The sequence below is a fragment of the Pseudopipra pipra genome, chromosome 16 (assembly GCF_036250125.1).
Source record: "Pseudopipra pipra isolate bDixPip1 chromosome 16, bDixPip1.hap1, whole genome shotgun sequence".
NCBI classification, from domain to species: domain Eukaryota; kingdom Metazoa; phylum Chordata; class Aves; order Passeriformes; family Pipridae; genus Pseudopipra; species Pseudopipra pipra.
The window spans coordinates 4,467,501-4,479,673 of NC_087564.1; the positions used below are offsets into that span (position 1 = coordinate 4,467,501).

Consider the following 12,173-nt stretch of genomic DNA (forward strand, 5'->3'; position numbering starts at 1 on the left):
AACCATAAAAACCTTCCAATGTGGGGAAAAAGGAAGCTTTCCGAGGCCTGGGTATTGCAATACATGCAGTAGTGCATCATTTTAGCAACTCTAAAAAGAGGAAAAATTACATTTTTTATCTTATACCTCAGATATTTTGTTCTGTGTATTTTAATATTGTGGGTCTTTAATTTCTGAAGGTTCCGTAGTTTGATTGCTGGCTGTAGAAGTTTTTGTGGTTGATCTAGAAAGCTGCTAGATATGAATAAAAACTGTTTTAGGGCCACAATCAAGAGTGCTATATCATGTAAATGAATTATATATGCTGAATATTAAGCTATCGGGGTTATCACATGTTTTGTAAGAGTGTAAGTGACTACAGTAGTCATTTTTTTCTGCATCTACATTTATTTTAGTTTATGAGAGGGAGGGAGGGGGGAAATTGGGGACATGGGAATGGGGTTTGGCTAAAATATAAATTAATGAAGCAAAAAGGGGCCCCACTGCACCAACTATCATATATCACCTGTCTTAAATTATTCACTGTTTGTTCAAAGCCAAAGGTTATGTTCTTATTAGGGGTGCTTCTGTCGACACTTGTACATAAAAATCAGATTGAAAGCTGTCCGAAGGCACCCTTTTAAAGCATTCCACCAGGCAGTATTCAGCTATTTAACCATAACTAGTTATTTAGGCAAAAACTGCTAGTTAGACCATTAACAAGCATTCTTTTTATATTTCTTCCAGTAAAATAAATTATTGATATCATTGCTGACTTTTATATTATGGGAGGGAAAATAAAAAACAATAATAAAAAGGTGATAAAAGCACTGTTTCTATTTTTTTCTTTTTTTTCCAAAAAAGAAAGTAATAAAAACTTAAATTCTTTGTACCAGTAAAAAAAAAAAAAAAAAAATGTATAAAATTTACATCCGTGCAGTGGAGTTGTTAAGTTCTAGAAATACACAGCCTATGATGCTTTAGATTTAGCCTAGTAGACCAACTGTTAGAGACAGACGTATCATTTTTATGGAATTATATGATAATCATATTCAGATTTATATAAGCATTTTACAAGTATTGCAATCATTGAGTAGAGATAATCATGGTATTTTCATCAGCTTGGTACTTTTTGAAAACATGACTGTGTCGTGTAAACAATCTGCAATTTTTCAAGGCATGACAAAAACTTGCCCCCGTTCGATTTCCAAACCAAAAGGCCAATTTTGCTCAATATTGGGCCCAAGAGAACTTGGCAACCGGGACAAAAGAAGGACCTTCTCCCGCCCGGGCGCTGCCTGGGGAAAGCCGCCGGTCCGGGCGCGGCCGGCGCGGCCCAGGAGGTGCCCGGGAGGCGGCGTCAAAGCGTAGTTTGAAAAATTGCAGTTTGTCTGTGCATATGTTTGGACTCTTTCCATGTTGTCCTGTTTACAAGTTAACCTAAGTTTGGGGTGTTTGTCACGGGTCTTCTTGGTTTTGTATTTAAATAAATAAAGCAGGGAACCGCCTCGCCGCGGTTCCGCTGCAGATAGTTATATCCTCATGTGTAACGTGCGAGCCTACTGGCAAGCACCTTAGTAAATTATCAACTCACCGCTGTGAACCTGCCAACTTGCTATAACAACTCTGCTTTAAAAAAAGTGTTTGTGATCAGGCTTTCTCTTTGTCATCGTATGTGCATGCAGTATGATCAGTTGAACAATAACCATCAATAAAGTTTCACAAGATTTGAAAACAAAGTTTCTGTAGCATTTATATCTAAGGATGAGAAATAAATTATCTTTAAAAATTGAAACAGAGAGAGAAAGAGACTATATTAATCGATGAAAAATGGGGCAGTAACATATATTTATACTGGTGAGGGAATGAACTGAAATTTATTAAGAGTTCAATCCTCACATTTATTATATAAGATATGCAAAACAAGCCTCCTATTAAAAGAAAAAAAAAAAAGTAAATTTCATATAAACACCACGGTAAAAGCGACTTGAAAAATGTTTACCAAATGTTAGGCTTCCAATTCAAAGTGTGGATGATACATCTTTTTTGGAATTGCACACACAAAATGTCTAACGTGGAGAATAACAGAATTTATTTGCAATTTTAATTTTCCTGAGATGGCTTTACAGCTCCCACTCTCCAAATGATTATATGGCGTTTTAGTCTATTAAAATTATCTTGAAAGGTTGAGGGTGCAGCCCATATTAGAAAATATTTTGTTTATGAAGCTCCTACAGTACTCCTAGTAGTCATTTTAAAATGTATGTCTGAAATAGTTATGTAAGAAAAGCATTTGAAATTTTTTTACAATATATATTGGGAATGTTTTCACTTATATAAATAACTACTGATAATATGACTTATGAAAAAAATTATTACTGCCATATGTGGAATATAGTGACTTCTAAACAGATTTAAAAAGAAAACCCCTACAAACCCAGAAAATGTGTATATCTGTCTTTAGAAATTAGTGTTTATATCACAACCGTGATTTGTGAATAAAGAAAAATGGTTTGTAATATCAAAATAAAAGCTTAGTCTGAAAAGGTAAAAACATGTCGGTGTTCAAAGTCATTTTGCTTTCCCTCCTCCCCGTGTTGGTCCCAGAGCTGCACCCGCAGCCGCGCCGTCGGTACCGCACACGAAATGCCCACAGACGGGGGGCACGGTGTTCTTCTCGCCTGGCAGCGGTGCCAGGGAGCCCGAGGGAGGTGGTATTCCAGCCTGGGCTGCTGTCCGTGTGTCTGTCCGTGTTTGTGTGTGTGTGTGTGCACGGCAGGGACAACACCCTCACCAGCGCGGTCAGGCCTGGCTGCTGCTGCCACAGCCCAGAGCAATGAGATCCAGGATGGGACTGGGGGGAAGGAAGGTTTACTTCCCAAAAAGGCAAAGGAACACCAGTCCCAGCTGTGTTTTTCGGGCAACACCGCGCGATATGTGAGGAAGAACCGGGGCTTGTGCGTGGAAAATACAACTTCCTTGGGAGGGTGAGAGGAGGGGCTGGCACTGATCTCTCTTCTGTGGTGACAGAGCCCAAGGGAATGGCCTGAAATTGTGTCAGGGGGGTTTGGGTTGGATGCTAGAGAGAGGTTCTTCCCTCAGAGGGTGGTTGGGCACTGAACAGGCTCCCCAGGGCAGCAGGCACAGCACCAAGGCTGCCAGAGCTCAAGGAGCATTTGGATGGTACTCTCAGGCACTCTCAGTGACTCTTGGGGATGGTCCTGTGCAGGACTAAGGGTTGGACTCGATGATGCTTGTGGGTCCCTTCCAACTCAGCATATTCTCTGATCCTGTGTTTCCAAAAAAAGCAAGGTTACACCAATACTAGCTGTATTTTTCAGGCAACACTGCATGATGCATGGATTGGGTTTTGTTCGTAGGAAGAAAAAAAAGGCATTTTCCAGACTTCCCAGTGCCAGTTAGGCTTCCATTTAGCTGTCACTTCCATGGACAGCTTCCATTTCTATGCGTGTCAGGTACAGGGCAGAAAGCAAAGAAGGCTCCTTGTTGTCACTCCCAGGTTTGTTGCCCAAACCACAGGTAAGATGACTACATGCTCTAGGTCTAAGATTTGCCTGTCAGTCCAACAGGTCATGATGAGGCTGATGAGTGTAATGTGCCTCAGCCATGTCACGTGCAGGCCAACAGAATGATGTGACTCTTCTCCCTCAGCTACTGTTATACTGTAATTTAGCAGAGGAGGAGAAGACAGGAAGATAAGGGATTCAGCATTGCTCGCTTTGCAGTTTAGCAGTGAGTTTTACTCTAACAAGTCGTTGGATCCTTCTGGGAAGCTAAAGAGAAGGAACCCTGATGTTTGCCAGGAATGGAGGGATTCATTTATATCTTTGTATGGAACAGAAGCACTGTATGTCCAAGTGCACTCTCCTGTGTGATGTGCATGATGGATATATTGGCAGTGCTTCCTTTGGTGGCTGGATGAAATGACCAAGGTGGCAATACTGGGTAAGATTTGAACTAAAGGCAGGTGAGAAGCATGTGAACAGACAAATACAAGTGGGACAGACAGACACATATGGAGAACATGAAATTCCACATAATTTTCACTTGGTTCAATTCATCTGCTGTTGTCTGGTATCATTGCTTATGATTTAATGCAGTAGTGCCTTTCTTGGCCAAGTAGCCAACGTATGCTAAATTAATAACTTTTTATTTATTGAACAGTTGGCCAGAGAATAAGCCGGAAAATAAGCAAAAGACAAAAGGAAAAGGCAGTAAGCTTTTTAGAGTATTTTTTCCCAATTATTTAAGCTCTAATATAACTTTAGTTCCTTGCAAAATTTAAACTGAATCTTTATAGAAAATCTTAGTAATCTCCCTGTATACTATATTCTGTACTACTCTGCCCTTGGTCATCTTTAAGGGCATCCAGGTTGTTCATTAACTTCCAATATGGGGAAAATTTTAAGGTTCTTTTTTTAACTAGAATTTAATTTTCTTCAGCTTTCTTGTTTCAATCGCTGTCATGCCGTATTGCTGTTTCTTGCCTCAAGTGATTTTTTTGCAAGTTTGACATGTTCCTCTTGCCACATTTTTTCAGTTTTACAGTACAGATGCGTGAGGAAAAAAGGCTGTGCAAGTCATTTCCTCCCTAAAGTAGAGCTGAAATATCATCCTTTTGGTAGGTGTAAGGGAGAGAGGGAAAAAGAAGAAAAAAAAATAAAATAAAAAGCAACCTTGTTTCAGTGGGAAGAGAAGATTTGAGTGGGAGGTGAGATCAGAAGAGAGACAATGATTTTGGGAGGTCTTTGAAGAATTTATGAAAGTGTCATCAAAACCAGTCATTTTTCCAGTATTATAAAAGTTTATCTTGATGCTTCATTTATACCTAAAGGGCATATGCTTCACCTCTCACTATAACATGAGCTTTATGCCAAGTCTTTCCAGACTTTCCAGGCAGCTTTTATGCCTCTCCAGCACTTCCCTAGTGCTCTGCATACCAATAATTGTCTCACAGCACCTCACAGAAAGCAAAATAGACAGAGACTAGGATCAGAAAAGGTATGGGCAGTATATGCCAGCATACCTTCAACTCGAACTTTTCTCTTCATGAGATGACACTGAGATAAGCATGGGGAGCAAAAATACTAAAAGTACTTCTAGATCCTTATTTTCTTATTTGGAAAACAAGGGTTTTTATTTCACACTGGTTTGTTTTTAAGTCTGTGGGCACATTTCCTATATCAACAAGGATGCAAAGGATGAATCTAATACAATGGCAGTGTAGTGGTAACAATGATGTGACTGCCTTGCTGCAGCTGGCTGGGGTACAGCTCCCACCTAGACTACCCAGTAATGAAGAGTAGACACTTGAATTATATCCATGGAAGGCCCTGGAAACATCAATGTCATTTTAGGTGTCCAAGCAGGCAGCATTCAGGGCCTGGAGCTCCTGCTCAGCTGTTTATCAGATTCCTACACAAAGTCCTACCAGGGCACTCAAGGGAGGTGACCTTGGTTTATGTGTTTTGCGGTGTCTGGTTAGGTAGGAGTACAAAGAATGAGTTTTGGGTAGGAGGGAAGGTGGAGGTGATTGCCATGGCCACTGAAATCTTGTTCATAGAACTCACAAATGTATGTGGGAGATTGTTTTTAAAAAACCTTCTTTTGGCTCTACTCAATACAGGAATTTTTTTCCATATGTAGCAGCCCTGTGGATATTGGGTTAAGTTGTTGTCAGTTCTTCTGTTAAAGACCTTCCATTTTATTTAAATAATTAGTCACTGAGAAACACTTCTACAATAGTCTTTTGATTGGAACTCTGCCCTGGATTCCAGTCCCTGTTTCACATCAATCAAAGAAACCATGCCTCCATGTCTCTATTTCTTCATAAAAGGGGGTGACAGTGAAGTGTCCCTTCTCTTTCCCTTGAGACAGGCTGGCTCGTTGTAGTTGCTGATTCCAACAGAGATTTACAGTTGCAAATCCAAACTGGAGAAAAGCTTCTTGTTAAGGTACTGTAGAGCACTCCAGGCTCCTGCTCAGCCCTCCTGGCAGGGCTGGGTTTGCTCTGTCAGCTGTGATTTACCCGAGCACTGCCTGGGCAGCCTGGCCCATTTAATGATTCCATTCCTTAGCTAAAGGCCTGTAAGTCAGGAGTTCAGGACGTAGGAAAACTGTTAAATAAAACATAAGTGAATGCAAAAATAATCATTTAATGGACATTAGGAAAGGACAGTAAACCAAACAGTTCAGTCCAATGGATGATGTATAACATCTAAACAAATATGACAACTAATTAAGGATTAGGTTCTGCATTTTGGATGACAGGCCTTATAAAAATGAACAGCTAGGTTATGTTGAGGGGAAAAAAAAAGCTGCATTTCGCAAATGTCAGGCAGACAGCTCAGTAAGCAGAAAAACTCAGTTATCCAATTAAAATAAATGTGCAGTGTTCTCAATATAAAGAGCTAAAGCATCCTTATGTTGAGGGGTTAAGATCCTGAAATATAAGTGGAACAAAAAGCGCTCTCTATAAAGATTAATGTAATCTATCAAGATTAACATTTTGCATGCTGGCAAAGGCAGATAGTAATGGGTTTCAATTCCTGAAATTGGAAACATTAGACTAAGATCAGTACCAATTTAAACCCCAGGTAACCCCAAATATTGAATTGAATTCATTATTTACAACCACGATGGGCTAATAAACCTGCCCTGATGGCTTCTGTGGGAAATAGGTACCTTCAGTAGGTGCTATCCTATTTCCCACAATCCTGCCTGGTACTTCATGTGAAATGTAATTACAAGTTACATAAATGCAATTTAGGAAAAAGTCTTCCACCAGAAATAATTCTGGTTTATTCAGGAGTTTGATTCCTGTCCTAAGAAAGATTAAGAATTGTTTGAACATTGTCATGTGCATGGGTGTCAGGAGAAAGGCCACAAAGTTTCAAGGCCACAGTGGGGGACAGAGTTAAACCTAATTTTTTTTGTTGTTGCTTTCTAATAAAAGGCAGTTATTCGTAACAGTGAAAAGCAAGCAGTGGGAAGGGATCAGAATAACAATTAAACTAGAAAACTGGTTTGCACTTGCTTTGTAGGAAAAAGAGTCCACTATTGAGACCTCCAGCAGAGCATATCTTTTTTTAAGCCAAGATTTAAACCTGCCCTTTGATGCAGGACTCCAAAATAAGAATTTCTAAGGCTGGAAACGTGTAACCACACACAAAATTTTTAAAAGGATATTCGATTCAAGGTGTTTTCAGCAGAATTAACACAAAACATATGGATTTTCTGCTGGTTTGTAAAGCAGAAAGAACATTATTACCAGGAGGGAGGCTTTACCAGAGGTATTAAAATAAAATTCAAGCTTTTGAGGTGCCTGACTTATAAAATAAAATCTGTCAAATGTTGAAGTGAGAGGTGATATCTTAGCTCTGCAGTGCTTGAGAAAGCATGGGAGATCATGGCTCTAACACTCCCACTCTGTTTGATTTTGCCACCCACAGAATTGCCACCTTTTTAATGAAGTGAGCAGTTGCACTTGCAGCTCTCAGTGCCTCTGCTGTCCTCACCTGTTTCACATCTTCTTGGACACAACTTTTGATGTTCACCCAGAAGGGCAACGATCCAACACCCTGTTATTTGAGGAGAATAATGCCCTGGGAATACAGACATTGTTAATTTACAGAGTCAGCTGATGAGCTGTGTAACTGAGGTTTCATCACAGATTTGAAAGATCTGGAGCCCCACTGCTCCACAGTTAAAAAGCAAACAAAGTTCTTTCAGGAAAAAAAAAAATAGCAAGCAAGAGAAGAAAAAATAGTTTTATCTGTGAAGCTGAAAAGCAGCTTTCATTGGCAGTTCTCATACACTAAGAATAGAGAGAGAAATATGCATGTTGCTACAGCTGGTAAATTCTGCTGGAGAGACAAGAAATTCCTGTGGGATGTCTTTAGATTCTAGTACAGGGTTTTTTTATTTTTTAATTTTTTGAAGCAGGACCCTCTGTTAGGCCACGCTGTAAAAATTCAACATTGGCCCTTGTCTTCACCCAGCTTTGTCCCCCAGTGCCTGTTTCCTATGACAAGAACTCTCTCTAACCCTTGGCATATGAGGACATCATTTGTGCACTGGGATTAAGAGGAAGGCACACACCACCACAGTGTGCCGTACCAGCCATCCACCCTGAATCCACTCTGAAATCTCCTGCCTCTGGAAAATGAGAAGTGGCAACATGAATATGATAAGCAGAGCAACATGGCCTACTTTTTGATAATCTTCTTTTATAGCTTTATTCTCGGTGGCTTTGAGAGGAAGTCAATAGAGAAATTGTTTTGCCCAGTGCCAAGATAATGGAAATACATGCAAAGTTGTGCTCTCCCCCAGTTGTCTGCCTCTTTGTCATTTAGTCAGCCTGATCCTATCCCTGCTATGTAGAATTTTACACCTGTGTGGAGCCCACACGGGATTGGAGACAAGAAAACAGGATGTCATTGGTGGAATACCCTAAGAAATAAATCCCCAGTAAAATGAATTCCTGTAAGGCAACTGGAGATTTGGGAAAGTGAAACCCAAGTAACCTGCTTCTACTGAAGGTCAGAAGGAATTAGCTGCCAACAGACACAGTGGTTAGCACTGATCTGCCCAAAATGGGCAGGGGATCTTCAGAATATTGTCATCACGCATCGAGCTACAGACTGGATTATTTGAAAGTCCTCAAATGCTTGTTGACTTATTTTAAGGAAAATCTGTTTTTTTCAAGTTGTACAAAGCACACTCAGGGTTTTAAGAGACTGAAGTCACCTAAAGAGGTATGGTCCAACTTGTTTGACCAGATCTTTGACAAAGGACAGTTCCAACTTGTTCTTTTACTGTGAGATTTCCGTACCCTTTAGCACAAATATCAAAGTTCTTCTCACTTCTAATCTCACTCCTAAACTTAATTTTCTTCTACATATTGTCAGAACGGATTTTAAAGATTAAAAACAAAACAAATAAACAAAGGGGGGGGAAAGGAAAAAGAGAAAATGTTGTTCTGTAGGTCTGCAGAGGGAACTTAACAATGAGGTAAAGGAAGGCAGGTTGCTGAGGTCCTAGGAGTCTTAAATAACCTTAAGCTGCTAAAAGGAAAAGTCATAAGTCCTCTGGTGTTTGTGAACATTCTGCAGAAGACCAGGCAGCATTAAAGGTGAAACTTTTCAATTCTCTTTTGTGTGAGTGCAAGCATCTACTAATATAAATAGTGTATTTCAATTAGAGAAGAAACAACAGCTTAAATTTGAAATTTTTTTGTGTGTGCTTACTTGCAGGGTTCAGCCCAGAACATAAAAGCATCTAAGATGATCTGTTTTCTGTAAATTCAGGAATGGATATCTAAAACAAAATTGATACATTTTTCAAAGTTAGAGCTGAAAGTTTTTTACCAGGGAGAGAGAATTTCAGGATTTTAGAATGAGCCAAGTAAAAGGCTGGTTTGGGACATCTAAGTATATTTTTCATGTGTCACAGGCTGTCTTTTTTTGATCCTTGCCCATCATATTTCACTGACCTAAGGAGCCACAGAACTAACACTGTGTAGTTTCACTGTTAGAAAATTCTGGTTTTGAAGTCACTGAAAACATTTACTTTTTGGTTCAAAACTCCACCAAAATAGGAGAATTCACAACTGTCCTCCCTGTTCTGAGAACAGAACAGGAGGGAACACTGAGCTTGCAGCAAATGGGGCTTGGGAAGCTGCAGATTAGACCAATCAAACCCACCTTGGAGTTGTCCAGCCTTCCCCTGGGTTAAGATGGGACTTAAGACCTGCACTTAACACACACCTAAGTCTCTGGCTGATGGATAATTAGTTAAGGAGAAGAGTAATTTATTAAACAGCTAACACAGCCAAATAATAAATACATAATAAAATATCATAGATACATAATAAAATATCATAAAAACATAATAAAGCACACTAATGCAACCATCTCAGGATTCTTAAGACATCACAGTGAGCTGTCTGAGAAGGGAACTCCAAGCTGGCAGCTCTGCCAGGCAATACTGATGAGGGACAGCCAGTTAGGGATGCTGTGGGTGGGCACAGGCTGGGCACCTTGTAGGGGTTCACTACTCCTTGATCCCTTTATGTGGTTCCCTTGGTGTAAGGCCATGATCACAACTGCTGAACCATGGGGGAGCCATGGCAATCCTTTGCCAGCTGTCCTGGAAAATGAACAAGGCACAGTCCAGCCTCATGGGATTATAGCTATTCCTCTCCCATCACTGGTGCCAGTCCTTCCATGCAGTGGGGAATGGAAGGTGGCTCACTCCCTTTTCCCGTATTTCTGCATACAGGAATTCTCTTTCAGCCTTCAAAGATAAATTTGACCTTGAAGAAAACACAGAATTGAGGCATTTCTCCCTCTGAGTTGCATTCCTCCGCATACACAGGACAAATTAATAGAATGTTTTTTGACCTTATGCTTTCCTGAACATTTTGTATAATAACCCAGCCTAGGTAAGTTATTTTAGAGTAATTGGAAACTGAATTTTCCTGCAATCTCAACTGTGAAAGCAAAGCAACTCTTCTGTGAATTTGATAATAAATGTGGAGAAAGCCTATTCTAGGAGAAGGAAACCAACAGTCTTGTCTGGAAGTTTAGAAGCTTAGCTCTTCAAGTCACTTTTAATTATCTCCCTCTAAACAGAAAAATTGCCAGTAATTTCTTACACACCCATAGGACAGTCCTTCCTTGCATAACAGTAAAAGAAACGTGCTGAAGAGTAATACAAAACAATGCAGAAGACTTTTTACTATGAATGAAGGGTACAGTGCCATGCCCTCACTTACAACAGGCCATCCATCTTTCAGAGAGTTTAACTCAAAATTGAAAAAACCTCAAGATGGACCATGCAGAGGTTTGGGAAATTCCCTATGATGGGCATCTGCAAAACATGTGGGGCTTCCCCCTATATGTGAAGTTGCTTCTATCTAAGATGGCTTTACTGGAAATATTACTAAAGTTTTAAAGATTATTTCTAAAAGACAGCAGCTGTGATTGCACTGTTTTCAGTAGTAATTGCATTCCTATGGTGCAGCTTATGAAGGTTTTCTGAGACCTTATTTTTGTATTTGATCCAGGAGAAGCAGTTTGCTTAAATAACTCAACTCAGTGGGATGACTTTTTGTTGTTGTTGTTTTTTTCCTTTTAAAGACTCTTTTTATTTTACAATTCCTAATATGAAACAAGGAGACTGAGAAGATCAAACAGCAAGTAAGGATTTAAAAAGCATAACACCAAGTCTGGAGCTGGGGGAAAAAACCCAACAAAACAAATAAAAGACTAAAAAAACCCCCAAAGATTTATAGTCTCTCAGTATATTAACCTGACTTTAAAAGATAGGAGTCCCTTTGGGCTCAATTTTAAGTAACTATAGTGGCTATTTTTTAAGAGAAATGTGGGAAAAAGGGATGGACAGGCAGAGGAGCAGCCCCCAACACCCTTGCAGAGCCATCTTTCTCAGAGAATGCCTCCCCCAGTGCTGAAGAGCTTAATGCAAAGCCATTTCACATGGCAGTGGAGACCTCCTCCTCCAAAGGAAGGTTCCTCTGCATTGTGAGGAGCACAAAGATGCTTCCATTTCACTCTTTGCAGCCAAGCCATGTGGCAAACGTGGCCATTCAGGTTTTAAAGCCTTTGTTCTTAGCCCCCTGCCTGATATATAGCACTGTGACAGGCATAAGTTTTTCTCCTTATTCAGCATGAAATTAACTTGACGTGTTCAAAGCAGCAGAGCTATCAAGGCAGGATCGTAATCAGCATTAGCTTCTTCGGGGGAATCTTCCCAGCCAAACACTGGAATGGAATCTGGACACGCAACGACTCCCACGGGCACCCCCGGCGCTGCCATTCCACACATGCTCAGGAGCAGCCAGGCCCTGCCTGCCCTTGCAAAGGGGCAAAAATAAGGGATGAACATTCCTCCTGCCCTCTCCCTGCCTTCCCACAGTAGCCCCGAAGTCGTCAGAAGCCAGCCCAAATGCGTTGTTTTAAATATGCTTGTAATGAGTAAATGCATCCACAGCCATTTGGAGCTGCTATTTCAAATGTTTAAGTGCCTTTTGGGAAGCTTTTAGGCTGAAACGTTGCTGTTAAGACACTGAAATATTAGTAAATCTTGCAAACGACACAAGTTCTAATGTTGCTCATTTCTGTGGTGCTGCATGCTGTGCTAATGACCCGGTG

At 40.3% G+C, this 12,173-nt stretch overlaps 1 protein-coding gene across 45 annotated transcripts in view; it reads left to right on the forward strand.

Moving 5' to 3' along the window:
• Positions 1-2,535, forward strand: part of RBFOX1 (RNA binding fox-1 homolog 1) — a 1,150,020-nt gene extending 1,147,485 nt beyond the window's left edge. For all 45 annotated transcript variants that reach the window (XM_064672743.1, XM_064672746.1, XM_064672735.1 and 42 more), the window contains one exon: positions 1-2,535. This exon is cut by the window's left edge. The gene's annotated coding sequence lies outside the window, so the exon portion shown is untranslated.
• Positions 2,536-12,173: the final 9,638 nt, after the last annotated feature.